Source organism: Oncorhynchus masou, unplaced genomic scaffold (assembly GCF_036934945.1).
Source record: "Oncorhynchus masou masou isolate Uvic2021 unplaced genomic scaffold, UVic_Omas_1.1 unplaced_scaffold_3054, whole genome shotgun sequence".
In the NCBI taxonomy this organism is placed as follows: Eukaryota; Metazoa; Chordata; class Actinopteri; order Salmoniformes; family Salmonidae; genus Oncorhynchus; species Oncorhynchus masou.
Genome location: NW_027009472.1, coordinates 3,475 through 21,361, shown reverse-complemented (window position 1 = coordinate 21,361; position 17,887 = coordinate 3,475). Strand labels below are relative to the sequence as shown.

General features: G+C 45.0%; 1 pseudogene; it reads right to left on the bottom strand.

Moving 5' to 3' along the window:
* LOC135534131 (regulator of G-protein signaling 7-like) overlaps positions 1-16,200 on the bottom strand; it is a 37,432-nt pseudogene extending 21,232 nt beyond the window's left edge.
* Between the last annotated feature and the right edge of the window lie 1,687 nt (positions 16,201-17,887).

The following is a 17,887-nucleotide window of genomic DNA, read 5'->3' as shown; positions in this document are numbered from 1 at the left end:
CTGACTGAACACCAGGGAGTTGGTCCTCATCTCCAACAGTACGTCCCTTTAGGCCAATAACACTACTGACTGAACACCAGGGGAGTCAGTCCTCGTCTCCAACAGTACGTCCCTTTAGACCAATAACACTACTGACTGAACACCAGGAGTCGGACGGTCCTCATCTCCAACAGTACATCCCTTTAGACCAATAACACTACTGACTGAACACCAGGGAGTCGGTCCTCATGTCCAACAGTACGTCCCTTTAGACCAATAACACTACTGACTGAACACCAGGGAGTTAGACGGTCCTCGTCTCCAACAGTATCCCTTTAGACCAATAACACTACTGACTGAACACCAGGGAGTCGGTCCTCATCTCCAACAGTACGTCCCATTAGGCCAATAACACTACTGACTGAACACCAGGGAGTTTGTCCTCATCTCCAACAGTACGTCCCATTAGGCCAATAACACTACTGACTGAACACCAGGAGTTGGTCCTCATGTCCAACAGTACATCCCCTTTAGGCCAATAACACTACTGACTGAACACCAGGGAGTAGGTCCTCGTCTCCACAGTCGTCCCTTTAGGCCAATAACACTACTGACTGAACACCAGTCGGTCTCGTCTCCAACAGTACGTCCCTTTAGGCCAATAACACTACTGACTGAACACAGGGAGTCGGTCCTCATGTCCAACAGTACGTCCCTTTAGGCCAATAACACTACTGACTGAACACCAGGAGTCGGTCCTCATGTCCAACAGTACGTCCCTTAGACCAATAACACTACTGACTGAACACCAGGGAGTCAGACGGTCCCTCGTCTTCCAACAGTACGTCCCTTTAGACCAATAACACTACTGACTGAACACCAGGGAGTCAGACGGTCCTCATGTCCAACAGTACGTCCCTTTAGACCAATAACACTACTGACTGAACACCAGGGAGTCAGGTCCTCATCTCCAACAGTACGTCCCATTAGGCCAATAACACTACTGACTGAACACCAGGGAGTCGGTCCTCATCTCCAACAGTACGTCCCTTTAGACCAATAACACTACTGACTGAACACCAGGGAGTCGGTCCTCATCTCCAACAGTGGTCCCTTTAGGCCAATAACACTACTGACTGAACACCAGGGAGTTGGTCCTCATGTCCAACAGTACGTCCCTTTAGGCCAATAACACTACTGACTGAACACCAGGAGTTGGTCCTCATGTCCAACAGTACATCCCTTTAGGCCAATAACACTACTGACTGAACACCAGGGAGTTGGTCCTCATGTCCAACAGTACGTCCCTTTAGGCCAATAACACTACTGACTGAACACCAGGGAGTCGGTCTCGTCTCCAACAGTACGTCCCTTTAGGCCAATAACACTACTGACTGAACACCAGGGAGTCAAGACGGTCCTCATGTCCAACAGTACGTCCCTTTAGACCAATAACACTACTGACTGAACACCAGGAGTCGGTCCTTATCTCCAACAGTACGTCCCTTTAGGCCAATAACACTACTGACTGAACACCAGGGAGTCGGTCCTCATCTCCAACAGTACGTCCCTTTAGACCAATAACACTACTGACTGAACACCAGGGAGTCAGTCCTCATGTCCAACAGTACGTCCCTTTAGGCCAATAACACTACTGACTGAACACCAGGGAGTCGGTCCCATCTCCAACAGTACGTCCCTTTAGACCAATAACACTACTGACTGAACACCAGGGAGTCAGACGGTCCTCATGTCCAACAGTACGCTATTCACCGATAAGACTATGTACAGCTGCAGCGATCAGTTAGCTGCTCAGATAGCAGATGTTTGAAGTTGGTGAGAGATAAAGTCTCAAACTTTGGTGATTTTTGCAATTCGAACAAGTCACAGGCAGCAGAGAACTGGAACGAAGGCGGCCAAATGAGGTGTTGGCTTTAGGGATGATCAGTGAGATACACCTGCTGGAGGCGCGTGCTACGGATGGGTGTTGCCATCGTGACCAGTGAACTGAGATAAGCGCGAGCTTTACCTAGCATGGACTTGTAGATGACCTGGAGCCAGTGGGTCTGGCGACCTAGAAATGTAGCGCAGGGCCAGCCGACTAGAGCATACAGGTCGCAGTGGTGGGTGGTATAAGGTGCTTTAGTAACAAAATGGATGGCACTGTGATAAACTGCATCAGTTTGCTGAGTAGAGTATTGGAAGCTATTTTGTAGATGACGCGCCGAAGTCGAGGATCGGTAGGATAGTCAGTTTTACTAGGTAAGTTTGGCGAGCGTGAGTGAAGGAGGCTTTGTTGCGGAATAGAAAGCCAACTCTAGATTTTATTTTAGATTGAGATGTTTGATATGAGTCTGGAAGGAGAGTTTACAGTCTAGCCAGACATCTAAGTACTTATAGATGTCCACATTTTCTAGGTCGGAACCATCCAGGGTGGTGATGCTTGTCGGGCGTGTGGTGCAGGCAGCGGCGGTTGAAAGCATGCATTTGGTTTTACTAGTGTTTAAGAGCAGTTGGAGGCCACGGAGGGAGTGTTGTATGGCATTGAAGCTCATTGGAGGTTAGATAGCACAGTGTCCAAGGACGGGCCAGAAGTATATAGAATGGTGTCGTCCTGCGTAGAGGTGGATCAGGGAATAGCCCGCAGCAAGAGCAACATCATTGATATATACAGAGAAAAGATTCGGCCGAGAACTGGAACCCCGTGGCACCCCATGGAGACTGCCAGAGGACCGGACAGCATGCCCTCCGATTTGACACACTGCACTCTGTCTGCAAAGTAGTTGGTGAACCAGGCAGTCATCACTCTCTGAACACAACACAGTGTATCACTCTGAACACAACACAGTGTAACACTCTGAACACAACACAGTGTAACACTCTGAACACAACACAGTGTATCACTCTGAACACAACACAGTGTATCACTCCCTGAACACAACACAGTGTATCACTCTGAACACAACACAGTGTATCCGCTCAGAGCACAACACAGTGTATCACTCTGAGCACAACACAAAATACTCTGAACACAACACAGTGTATCACTCTGAACACAACACAGTGTATCACTCTGAACACAACACAGTGTATCACTTTGAACACAACACAGTGTATCACTCTGAACACAACACAGTGTATCACTCTGAACACAACACAGTGTATCACTCTGAACACAACACAGTGTATCACTCTGAACACAACACAGTGTATCACTCTGAACACAACACAGTGTATCACTCTGAACACAACACAGTGTAACACTCTCTGATCACAACACAGTGTATCACTCTGAACACAACACAGTGTATCACTCTGAACACAACACAGTGTATCACTCTAGAGCACAACACAGTGTATCACTCTGAACACAACACAGTGTATCACTCTGAACACAACACAGTGTATCACTCTGAACACAACACAGTGTACTCTGAACACAACACAGTGTATCACTCTGAACACAACACAGTGTATCACTCTGAACACAACACAGTGTATCACTCTGAACACAACACAGTGTATCACTCTCTGAACACAACACAGTGTATACTCTGAACACAACACAGTGTATCACTCTGAACACAACACAGTGTATTACTCTGAACACAACACAGTGTAACACTCTCTGATCACAACACAGTGTATCACTCTGAACACAACACAGTGTATCACTCTGAACACAACACAGTGTATCACTCTGAGCACAACACAGTATATCACTCTGAGCACAACACAGTGTATCACTCTGAACACAACACAGTGTATCACTCTGAACACAACACAGTGTATCACTCTGAACACAACACAGTGTATCACTCTGAACATAACACAGTGTATCACTCTGAACACAACACAGTGTATCACTCTGAACACAACACAGTGTATCACTCTCTGAACACAACACAGTGTATCACTCTCTGAACACAACACAGTGTATCACTCTGAACACAACACAGTGTATCACTCTGAACACAACACAGTGTATCACGCTGAACACAACACAGTGTATCACTCTGAACACAACACAGTGTATCACTCTGAACACAACACAATGTATCACTCTGAGCACAACACAGTGTATCTCTCTGAACACAACACAGTGTATCACTCTGAACACAACACAGTGTATCACTCTGAACACAACACAGTGTATCACTCTGAACACAACACAGTGTATCACTCTGAACACAACACAGTGTATCACTCTGAACACAACACAGTGTATTACTCTGAACACAACACAGTGTATCACTCTGAACACAACACAGTGTATCACTCTCTGAACACAACACAGTGTATCACTCTGAACACAACACAGTGTATCACTCTGAACACAACACAGTGTATTACTCTGAACACAACACAGTGTAACACTCTCTGATCACAACACAGTGTATCACTCTGAACACAACACAGTGTATCACTCTGAACACAACACAGTGTATCACTCTGAGCACAACACAGTATATCACTCTGAGCACAACACAGTGTATCACTCTGAGCACAACACAGTGTATCACTCTGAACACAACACAGTGTATCACTCTGAACACAACACAGTGTATCACTCTGAACACAACACAGTGTATCACTCTGAACATAACACAGTGTATCACTCTGAACACAACACAGTGTATCACTCTGAACACAACACAGTGTATCACTCTCTGAACACAACACAGTGTATCACTCTGAACACAACACAGTGTATCACTCTGAACACAACACAGTGTATCACGCTGAACACAACACAGTGGTATCACGCTGAACACAACACAGTGTATCACTCTGAACACAACACAGTGTATCACTCTCTGAACACAACACAGTGTATCACTCTGAACACAACACAGTGTATCAACACAACACAGTGTATCTCTCTGAACACAACACAGTGTATCACTCTGAACACAACACAGTGTATCACTCTGAACACAACACAGTGTATCACTCTAAACATGGTCTGTGGTGACAGGGAAACAGAAAGGTTGTATTCTTACCACTGGTCTGTGTACGTCCCAGAAAGCTCTCTCTTGACTGTCCAGAATCTTCCTCTCAATTTTGTCTCTCTTCTTGTCAACTCTGCGTTAAAGGAAAGAGGTGGACACCTTGTAACACAGACGTCCCATCATTCATTTAATTACAGATGTAGGTTCTTCTTTGGATCACCCTGTCGCACATGAACCTTTGTGAAATGTAGGAAAGTCAAATGCGTGGTGTATTTGAGGTTTATAAAGGCTTCTGAAGTTTGTATTTTTCACTTAGAAATTTCAGACTTGATTTTCTCCAACAAAAAATGTATCAACCTTTGCAAACATGTTCATTATTTATAATCCACATAATGATTTATATTTCCTGTTGCTGCGGGATAAGTTTAATGCTGTAGCAAATGGGCTCAAATTAAAATCCTTCATCTGTATACTCCCTCTCCCTCCCCTCCCCTCCCCTCCCCCCCCCTCCCCCCTCCCCCTCCCCCTCCCCCCTCCCCTCCCCTCCCCTCCTCTCCCCTCCCTCTCCTCTCCCCCTCCCCCTCCCCCTCCCATCCCCTCTCCCCTCCCCTCCCCTCCCCTCTCCCTCCCCCTCCCCTCCCTCCCCTCCCCTCCTCTCCTCTCCCTCTCCTCTCCTCTCTCCCTCCCTCTCCCCTCCCCCTCCCCTCCCCCTCCCTCTCCTCTCCCCTCCCCTCCCCTCCCCTCCCCTCCCCTCCTCCCCTCCCATCCCCTCTCCCCTCCCCCTCCCCCTCTCCTCTCCCCCTCCCTCCCCTCCCCCTCCCCTCCCTCTCCCTCTCTCCTCTCCCTCTCTCCTCCTCTCTCCCCTCCCCCTCCCCTCTCCTCTCCCTCTCCCTCTCCCTCCCCTCCCCTCCCTCCCCCTCCTCCTCCTCTCCCTCTCTCCTCCTCTCCCTCCCCTCCCCTCCCCTCCCCTCCTCTCCTCTCCCTCTCCTCCTCCCCTCCTCCCCTCCCCTCCCCCTCCCCTCCCTCCCTCCCCCTCCCCCCTCCCCTCCCTCCCCTCCCTCCCTCCCTCCCTCCCCCTCCCCTCCCCTCCTCCCTCTCCTCTCTCCTCTCTCCCCTCCCCTCCCCTCCCCTCCCCTCCCTCTCCCTCTCCTCCCCTCCCCCCCCTCCCTCCCCTCCTCTCCTCTCCCTCTCCTCTCCTCTTTCCACATCTGTGAGTAAATTGAGGCAGAGACCTTGAGGCTGTGTTGTTGGGGAAAAGGGCTGTTTTACAGTCAGTCTGCATGCATCAATTCAGCTCAACATGAGCTTGCAGCCCAAATGGTACCCTATTCCCTAATAGCACCCATAGCAGTGCACTGTGTAGGGGATAGGGTTCCATTTGAGACGCTAGATTGGAGGAGATACTTACTTTGCTTGTGCTTCAGCTTGCATAAATATAAACTCCCATTTCCTGGCGAACGCTCTCTGTAGTCTGGCTAAGCTCTCCTGAAACACACAGGAACATACAAACACCTAGTGTCTTATAGTTTCACTACCTCTTACATAAAACATGCCTCTGAGGGGATAAATACAGTTGTTTTGAATGTTAAACCGTAGTTAACTGCTTTCCAAACTAAGCAGCCTTGTCTCCATGGAATGGTGGGACTGGTTGATTGTTCTTTACACTCGGATAGAGACGACTGATACAGTAGAATAGAGGAGGAGGAAAGGAGGGTGGAGGAGGATGGGAGGAGGTGGGAGAGGGGAGGGAGGGGAGGGGAGGGAAGAGGTGGGAGGGGAGGGTGGGAGGGAGGGAGGAGGTGGGGAGGGGGAGGAAGGGAGGGAAGGTGGGGAGGGGAGGGAGGAGGTAAAGGTGGGAGGGGGGAGGGAGGAAGAGGTGGGAGGGGAGGGAGGTAAGAGGTGGGAGGGGGAGGGAGGAGGAAGAAGGTGGGAGGGGAGGAAGGAAGGAAGAGGTGGGAGCTTACAGCTTTCGTAGTCAGCCAGCTCCAGGCGGGCTTTGTTTTGCATTGTTCTTTTGCAGAGGTAAACAGCTGAAAGAGACAGAGGTGAAAAACAGTTAGTCAGAGAACAGTCAGCAGAAACGGTCAGTGAGAGAACAGTCAGCAGAAACAGTCAGAGAACAGAAACAGTCAGCAGAAACAGTCAGCAGAAACAGTCAGCAGAAACAGTCAGCAGAAACAGTCAGAGAACAGAAACAGTCAGCAGAAACAGTTAGTCAGATAACAGTCACAGAAACAGTCAGTCAGAGAACAGTCAGCAGAAACAGTCAGAGAACAGAAACAGTCAGCAGAAACAGTCAGTCAGAGAACAGTCACAGAAACAGTTAGCCAGAGAACAGTCAGCAGAAACAGTCAGTCAGAGAACAGTCAGCAGAAACAGTCAGAGAACAGAAACAGTCAGCAGAAACAGTCAGTCAGAGAGACAGTCAGCAGAAACAGACAGCCAGAGAACAGTCAGCAGAAACAGTCAGTCAGCAGAAACAGTCAGCAGAAACAGTCAGAGAACAGAAACAGTCAGCAGAAACAGTCAGTCAGAGAACAGTCAGCAGAAACAGTCAGAGAACAGAAACAGTCAGCAGAAACAGTCAGTCAGAGAACAGTCACAGAAACAGTTAGCCAGAGAACAGTCAGCAGAAACAGTCAGCCAGAGAACAGTCAGCAGAAACAGTCAGAGAACAGAAACAGTCAGCAGAAACAGTCAGTCAGAGAACAGTCACAGAAACAGTTAGCCAGAGAACAGTCAGCAGAAACAGTCAGTCAGAGAACAGTCAGCAGAAACAGTCAGTCAGAGAACAGTCAGCAGAAACAGTCAGAGAACAGAAACAGTCAGCAGAAACAGACAGCCAGAGAACAGTCAGCAGAAACAGTCAGCAAAAACAGTCAGCAGAAACAGTCAGCAGAAACAGTCAATTAGTGAGAAACAGTCAATTAGTCAGAGAACAGAAACAGTTAGTCAGAGAACAGAAACAGTTAGTCAGAGAACAGAAACAGATAGTCAGAGAACAGTCAGAGAACAGTCAGCAGAAACAGTCAATTAGTCAGAAACAATAAGTCAGAGAGAGCAGAAACAGTTAGTCAGAGAACAGTCAGCAGGAACAGTCAGTCAGCAGAAACAGTTAGTCAGAGAACAGTCAGAGAACAGTCAGCAGAAACAGTCAGTCAGAGAACAGTCAGTAGAAACAGTCAGTCAGCAGAAACAGTCAGTCAGAGAACAGTCAGAGAACAGTCAGCAGAAACAGTCAGTCAGAGAAACAGTGTCTCTACCCCACCTGCTGTCTCTACCCCACCTGCTGTGTCTACCCCACCTGCTGTCTCTACCCCACCCTCTCTACCCCACCTGCTGTCCCTACCCCACCCTCTCTACCCCACCCTCTCTACCCCACCTGCTGTGTCTACCCCACCTGCTGTCTCTACCCCACCCTCTCTACCCCACCTGCTGTCTCTACCCCACCCTCTCTACCCTACCTGCTGTCTCTCTCTCTCTCTCTCTCTCTCTCTCTACCCCACCCTCTCTACCCCACCTGCTGTCTCGACCTCTCTCTCTCTCTCTCTACCCCACCCTCTCTACCCCACCTGCTGTCTCGACCTCTCTCTCTCTCTCACTCTACCCCACCCTCTCTACCCCACCTGCTGTCTCGACCTCTCTCTTTCGCTCTCCCCAACCTGCTGTCTCTCTCTCTCCCTCTCTCTACCCCACCCTCTCTCCCCCACATGCTGTCTCGACCTCCCTCTCTCCCCCCCCCACCTGCTCTCTCTCTCTCTCTCTCTCTCTCTCTCTCTCCCTCTCTCTACCCCACCCTCTCTACCCCACCTGCTATCTCGACCTCTCTCTTTCTTTCTCCCCACCTGCTGTCTCTCTCTCTCTCTCCCTCTCTCTACCCCACCCTCTCTACCCCACCTCCTGTCTCGACCTCTCTTTCTTTTCCCTCTCTCTACCCCACCCTCTCTACCCCACTTGCTGTCTCTACCCCACCCTCTCTACCCCACCTGCTGTCTCTACCCCATCCTCTCTACCCCACCTGCTGTCTCTACCCCACCCTCTCTACCCTACCGGCTGTCTCTACCCCACCCTCTCTACCCTACCTGCTGTCTCTCTCTCTCTCTCCCTCTCTCTACCCCACCTGCTGTCTCGACCTCTGAATGCTGGGCTATGAAGAGCCAACTGACATTTACTCCTGAGTTGCTGACCTGTTGCACCCACTGTGATTATTATTTGACCCTGCTGGTAATCTATGAACGTTTGAACATCTTGAAGAACAATCTGACCTTAATGGCCATAAGCTCCACCGGTACAGCCAGAAGAGGCGTGGCCACCCCTCATAGCCTGGTTCCTCTCCAGGTTTCTTCCTAGCTTCCTTCCTTTCTAGGGAGTTTTTCCTAGTCACCGTGCTTCTACACCTGCATTGCTTGCTGTTTGGGGGTTTAGGCTGGGATTCTGTTCTGTGACAACACCTGTTTTCCATGACAGACTGACCAGGGGAAGGGTTTGATCCCTTATTGATGTCACCTGTTAGTGTCAATTTGTCAAAAACAGCGGGTGCGCAATGTCATATATTAATGAAGTCTGGAGGTATTGCTCGCCTGAGATAGAGAACCGCATGATAAGCTGTAGTCCACACTATCATACGTAGAGAGGTGTCATCTATATTATTCGTAGCCATCTTTTTACCACCACAAACTGATGCTGGCGCTAAGACCGCAACCAGCTGTATAAGGCCATAATCAAACTGGAAATTGCTCACCCTGAAGCGACACTCCTAGTGGCCCGGGGACTGTAATGCAGGCAAACTTAAATCTGTTTTACCTAACTTCTACCAGCATGTCACATGTGCAACCAAAGGAAAAAACTCAAGACCACCTCCACAAACAGAGGCGCATACACAGTTATCCCTCACCCTCCATTTGGAGATCTGACCATAACTCTATCTTCCTGCTTACAAGCAAACACTAAAGCAGGAAGTACCAGTGACTTCGCTCAATACGGAAGTGGTCAGATGACTCAGATGCTATGCTACAGGACTGTTTTGGTAGCACAGACTGGAATATGTTCCGGATTCATCCAATGGCATTGAGGTAAACCACCTCAGTCACCGGCTTCATCAATAAGTGCATCGACAACGTCGTCCCACAGTGACCGTACGTACAGTGGGGCAAAAAAGTATTTAGTCAGCCACCAATTGTGCAAGTTCTCCCACTTAAAAAGATGAGAGAGGCCTGTACATTTCATCATAGGTACACTTCAACTATGAGAGACAAAATGAGAAGAAAAAAATCCAGAAAATCACATTCTAGGATTTTTTATTTTTTTATTTGCAAATTATGGTGGAAAATAAGCATTTGGTCAATAACAAAAGTTTATCTCAATACTTTGTTACATACCCTTTTTTGGCAATGACAGAGGTCAAATGTTTTCTGTAAGTCTTCACAAGGTTTTCACACACTGTTGCTGGTATTTTGGCCCATTCCTCCATGCAGATCTCCTCTAGAGCAGTGATGTTTTGGGGCTGTTGCTGGGCAACACGGACTTTCAATTCCCTCCAAAGACAAAACCGCTTCTATCTTAAGGACACCAGACTGTTAAATAGCCATCACTAGGCAGCTTCCACCCGGTTATGTAATCCTGCACTTTAGAGGCTGCTGACCCATTGACTTGAAATCACTGGCCACTTTAATAATGGAACACTTTAATAAGGTTTACATATTTTTGCTTTACTCATCTCATATGTATATACTGTATTCTATTCTACTGTATCTTAGTCTATGTATTACTCATCCCATATCTATATACTGTATTCTATTCTACTGTATCTTAGTCTATGTATTACTCATCTCATATGTATATACTGTATTCTATTCTACTGTATCTTAGTCTATGTATTACTCATCTCATATGTATATACTGTATTCTATACTATTCTACTGTATCTTAGTCTATGTATTACTCATCTCATATGTATATACTGTATTCTATACTATTCTACTGTATCTTAGTCTATGTATTACTCATCTCATATGTATATACTGTATTCTATTCTACTGTATTCTACTGCAGACAGACAGGGTATTGGTTTATTGGTTTCCTAGTTGTGTACCAGACAGGAAGCAGACAGACAGGGTATTGGTTTATTGGTTTCCTGGTTGTGTACCAGACAGGAAGCAGACAGACAGGGTATTGGTTTATTGGTTTCCTGGTTGTGTACCAGACAGGGTATTGGTTTCCTGGTTGTATACCAGACAGGAAACAGACAGACAGGGTATTGGTTTATTGGTTTCCTGGTTGTATACCAGACAGGAAGCAGACAGACAGGGTATTGGTTTCCTGGTTGTGTACCAGACAGGAAACAGACAGTGAGGGTAATGGTGTGTGTGTGTGTGTGTGTTAGTGTGTGTGTGTGTGTGTGTGTGTGTGTGTGTGTGTGTGTGTGTGTGTGTGTGTGACAATTAGGGGATTTAGGTCATCGTCTGCTGTATTGTCTGCTGTACTCACCATAGTCTGTGTTCTCAGGTTCCCAACAGTTAGATGGCCAGAAGTAGGGAGTCTGAGGGGGGGGGAAAGAGGGAGGGTGAGAGAAATGGGAAATCAGTGAAGAACAAACAACATTGTAAATACAACCCATATTTAAGTTGATTTATTTTCCCGTTTATGTACTTTAACCATTTTCACATCGTTACAATACTGTATATAAGCATAATATGACATTTGTAATGTCTTTATTCGTTGGAACTCCTGTGAGTGTAATGTTCACTGTTCATTTTTATTGTTTATTTCACTTACATGCTTCCCATGCCAATAAAGCCCTTTGAATTGAATTGAGAGGAATAAAGTGTGAGCGAGAGAGAGAGCATGGTGAAATTATTCTAATAGACACTCTAAGGACCCATATCAATTCTAATAGACTCTCTATGGACCAATATGATTATAATAGACTCTCTATGGACCCATATGATTCTAATAGACCCTCTATAGACCAATATGATTCCAACAGACTCTCTATGAACCCATATGATTATAATAGACTCTCTATGGACCCATATGATTCTAATAGACTCTCTATGGACCCATATGATTCTAATAGACACTCTATAGACCAATATGATTCCAACAGACTCTCTATGGACCCATATGATTCCAACAGACTCTTTATGGACCCATATGATTCTAATATACCCTCTATAGACTCATGATTCTAAAGACTCTCTATGGACCCATATGATTCCAACAGACTCTCTATGGACCAATATGATTCTCAAAGACTCTCTATAGACCCATATGTGGGAACTCCTTCAAGACTGTTGGAAAAGCATTCCAGGTGAAGCTGGTTGACAGAATGCCAAGAGTGTGCAAAGCTGTCATCAAGGCAAAGGGTGGCTATTTGGAAGAATCTCAAATCAAAAATATATTTTGATTTCTTTAACTATTTTGGTTACACCATGATTCCATAGTTTTGATGTCATCACTTATTTTACAATGTAGAAAATAGTCAGAATAAAGAAAAACCAGAAGAGGAAGCTGGAGAGCGGGACAGTACTCGCTGACTGACACCCTACAGGTGATATTATACTGTAACTACGGAGCTCATTGCTGTCTACTGTAGCTGTCTGAAGGGTCTATGACGAGCTCGTCAATCAGAGTAGAACAGAACCGTGTTTAACAGAGAGAGAGAATCAGTCAGACACTAGAGTCAACCACGTGTCTAGAATACTAGCTGTTGTTTCCATAGTGGAACATTCAGGATATTTAACCAGATTGTTTCAGATCGTTTCTGTTATTTTCAAGATTTTTTTATTTTTTATTTATTTTACCTTTATTTAACCAGGCAAGTCAGTTAAGAACACATTCTTATTTTCAATGACGGCCTGGGAACAGTGGGTTAACTGCCTGTTCAGGGGCAGAGCGATAGATTTGTACCTTGTCAGCTCGGGGTTTGAACTCGCAACCTTCCGGTTACTAGTCCAACGCTCTAACCACTAGGCTACCCTCACCCATGAATTAAGGATATTTTTTGTTTTCAATATTGTTCTGTAAAACTTTACCTATAGTTTATACCTGATCTGTAAACAGCACCTATAGTTTATACCTGATCTGTAAACAGCACCTATAGTTTATACCTGATCTGTAAACAGCACCTATAGTTTATACCTGATCTGTAAACTTTACCTATAGTTTATACCTGATCTGTAAACAGCACCTATAGTTTATACCTGATCTGTAAACAGCACCTATAGTTTATACCTGATCTGTAAACAGCACCTATAGTTTATACCTGATCTGTAAACAGCACCTATAGTTTATACCTGATCTGTAAACAGCACCTATAGTTTATACCTGATCTGTAAACAGCACCTACAGTTTATACCCGATCTGTAAACAGCACCTATAGTTTATACCTGATCTGTAAACTTTACCTATAGTTTATACCTGATCTGTAAACAGCATCTATAGTTTATACCTGATCTGTAAACAGCACCTATAGTTTATACCTGATCTGTAAACAGCACCTATAGTTTATACCTGATCTGTAAACAGCACCTATAGTTTATACCGGCTGTGTTACTCTATCAAAGCATTCGTTGGCAGTATTAATAGAATACTGTGGATTCAGGTATGAAGATAATATTAGATCGACTGAAGGGATATGTGTTTTGTACAGTACTGGATGTTTCTTCTGTCTCTACGTCCTACTGGGAAAGTGTTGTGTTAGTAGATGAGTGTTTGACTGGTTCATTTACTACAATAGAAGTTGGTCTTATCTTAGTAGCTGAAACCTGTAGAAGTTGGTCTTATCTTAGTAACTGAAAACCTGTAGACGTTGGTCTTATCTTAGTAACTGAAACCTGTAGACGTTGGTCTTATCTTAGTAGCTGAAACCTGTAGACGTTGGTCTTATCTTAGTAGCTGAAACCTGTAGACGTTGGGTCTTATCTTAGTAACTGAAACCTGTAGACGTTGGGTCTTATCTTAGTAGCTGAAACCTGTAGGCGTTGGGTCTTATCTTAGTAACTGAAACCTGTAGACGTTGGGTCTTATCTTAGTAGCTGAAACCTGTAGGCGTTTGTCTTATCTTAGTAGCTGAAACCTGTAGACGTTGGTCTTATCTTGGTAGCTGAAACCTGTAGACGTTGGTCTTATCTTAGTAGCTGAAACCTGTAGAAGTTGGTCTAATCTTAGTAGCTGAAACCTGTAGGCGTTGGTCTTATCTTAGTAACTGAAACCTGTAGACGTTGGTCTTATCTTAGTAGCTGAAACCTGTAGACGTTGGTCTTATCTTAGTAGCTGAAACCTGTAGACGTTGGGTCTTATCTTAGTAACTGAAACCTGTAGACGTTGGGTCTTATCTTAGTAGCTGAAACCTGTAGGCGTTGGGTCTTATCTTAGTAACTGAAACCTGTAGACGTTGGGTCTTATCTTAGTAGCTGAAACCTGTAGACGTTGGTCTTATCTTAGTAGCTGAAACCTGTAGACGTTGGTCTTATCTTAGTAGCTGAAACCTGTAGACGTTGGTCTTATCTTAGTAGCTGAAACCTGTAGAAGTTGGTCTAATCTTAGTAGCTGAAACCTGTAGACGTTGGTCTTATCTTAGTAACTGAAACCTGTAGAAGTTGGTCTTATCTTAGTAGCTGAAACCTGTAGAAGTTGGTCTTATCTTAGTAGCTGAAACCTGTAGACGTTGGTCTTATCTTAGTAGCTGAAACCTGTAGACGTTGGTCTTATCTTAGTAACTGAAACCTGTAGACGTTGGTCTTATCTTAGTAACTGAAACCTGTAGACGTTGGTCTTATCTTAGTAACTGAAACCTGTAGACGTTGGTCTTATCTTTGTACCTGAAACCTGTAGACGTTGGTCTTATCTTTGTACCTGAAACCTGTAGACGTTGGTCTTATCTTTGTACCTGAAACCTGTAGAAGGTTCCATCGTCCTTCAGTGTGAGCACATGGTCTGAGATGGGGAAGAAGTAGCCGTGGGCTGCCATCAGAGTGCCAAGGTGGAGTGCTTCTACTGTAACACAACAACAACAACAACAATAACATATTCAACAACAACATCAACAATAACAACAACATCATCAATAACATCATCAACAATAACAACAACATCATCAATAACATCATCAACAATAACAACAACATCATCAATAACATCATCAACATCAACAATAACATATTCAACAACATCAACAATAACATCATCAACAATAACAACAACATCATCAATAACATCATCAACAATAACAACAACATCATCAATAACATCATCAACATCAACAATAACATATTCAACAACATCAACAATAACATCATCAACAATAACATCAACATCAACAATAACATCATAAACAATAACAACATCTCCATCATCAATCTACACTGCTAAACAACATCATCATCAATAACATCATCATCAACAATAACAACATAAACAATAACAACATCTCCATCATCCATCATCAATCTCCTCTGCTAAACAACATCATCAACAACATCATCAACAATCTCCATCATCAATCAATCTCCACTACTAAACAACATCATCAACAACAACATAGACAACATATCCATCATCCATCATCAATCTCCCCTGCTAAACATCATCGATCCCACCATGTTTCAACATTGGTAGAGACAGTTTTAATGAAGCTCTCCCTCAGCCCACAGAGCTCTAACTAAGGCGTTGAGGCCGTCACGTAAAGCTCCCCTGCTAAACATCATCAATCCCACCATGTTTCAACATTGGTAGAGACAGTTTTAATGAAGCTCTCCCCTCAGCCCACAGAGCTCTAACTAAGGCGTTGAGGCCGATACGTAAACTCCCCTGCTAAACATCATCGATCCCACCATGTTTCAACATTGGTAGAGACAGTTTTAATGAAGCTCTCCCCTCAGCCCACAGAGCTCTAACTAAGGCGTTGAGACCGATTGTTAAAGAATTCTAAATTCCTCTGTATTGTTTCCCAATCAGAATTTAATACTCTGTCAATGCATTCTAAGGGATTGTAAGACCCAATATTTCTATAAGAATGGACAGAGCCCCGGTCTTAAAAGTCAGGTAACAGCGTTTAATTCAAGAGAGTACTGACCCAAAATACAAAGAACATTACATTTTTAAAGAGAGAAAGATAAAAATGGCGTCATCAGTTCTCACACTCTCTCCGATCCACACAATAGCGGAGTGTCTTCAGGTCTGGAGATTGTCTCCTACTCCCTCATAAAGCAAACATTCCAATCTGTCTAAAAGACATACTCTCCTCCACTAATGGAACATCAAAGAACATTCTTATCTGTCTGCAAAGATATAGCCTTCTTCTCCTTAAACCCGCAAGTACAGACAATTCATTCGTTTGACCTACAATTTCAGTCCTAGTTTAACCAAAAATCCAGACATTTCATAACATAATAGTATTAAAACTTAATGGTTCTAATAAAAATGTATACATAATTAATCATTTCAACTATAATTTCCTCCAACACCGCATACGTAAAGCTCCCTTGCTAAACAACATCAATCCCACCATGTTTCAACATTGGTAGAGACCCTCACCCCACAGAGCTCTAACTAAGGCGTTGAGGCCGATCACGTAAAGCAATAAAGAGCAGTGATACGAGCAAGAGCAGAGCGCAGGTTTCTTCATTAATGCATGAAGAACACAAGATGCCAAGTACTGTATATTTTATCACGTTGACTCATTGATGTGAGAGAACCCTTTGAAGCCGGGGACAAATGCATTTCATTTTACCACCTGGGTACCCCCTCCACCCTCCCCCTTAACTAATCTAGTAAACAGCTCCAGAAAGCCCAGAACAAGCTGATTAGGGTGGTGTTGAATCTGAGCCAACATACTTGTGTTGGTAGGAGACAGTTTCAGGAGCTGGGCTGGCTGCCGGTTGGGTCAAAGGTTACACAGACCAGGCTTAGTCTGGATCATAGGATCATTCGCTGGGCAGCTCCTAGGTATTCGTCTGGTTCTTAGGATCATCTGTTGGGCAGCTCCTAGGTATTAGTCTGGATCATCCATTGGGCAGCTCCTAGGTATTAGTCTGGATCATAGGATCATTCGCTGGGCAGCTCCTAGGTATTAGGATGGATCATCTGTTGGGCAGCTCCTAGGTATTAGTCTGGTTCATAGGATCATTCGCTGGGCAGCTCCTAGGTATTAGGATGGATCATCTGTTGGGCAGCTCCTAGGTATTAGTCTGGATCATCCATTGGGCAGCTCCTAGGTATTAGGATGGATCATCTGTTGGGCAGCTCCTAGGTATTAGTCTGGTTCTTAGGATAATTCGCTGGTAGATGCCTTGTCTGCTTTATGGCTCTATTCTGATAGTGGTCGTGGGGTGGTAGATGTCTAGTCTCCCTTATGGCTCTAATCTGATATTGGCTTTGGGGTGGTTGATGTCAAGTCTCCCTTATGGCTCTAATCTGATATTGGTAATGGAGTGGTAGATGTCTAGTCTCCCTTATGGCGCTAATCTGATATTGGTAATGGGGTGGTAGAAACCTAGACTCACTTATGGCTCTAATCTGATATTGGCTTTGGGGTGGTAGATGTCTAGTCTCCCCTATGGTTCTAATCTGATTGTTATAATGAGGTGGTCGATGTCTGGACTCCTTTATGGCTCTCATCTCACAATGGTATTGGGGGGTAGATGTCTAGTCTCCCTTATGGCTCTAATCTGATAGTGGTAGTGAGGTGGTAGATGTTGATACTCCCTTCTGGCTCTAATCTGATAGTGGTAGTGAGGTGATAGATGCCTAGTCTCCCTTGTGGCTCTAATCTGGTAGTTGTAGATGTCAAGTCTCCCTTATGGCTCAAATCTGATTGTTGTAGTTGGGTTGAAGAAGCCTAGTCTCCCTTATGGCTCTAATCTGATAGTGGTAGTGGGGTGTTCCCTCAGACCCCTACTCTACAACACACTGTGTTCCCTCAGACCCCTACTCTACAACACACTGTGTTCCCTCAG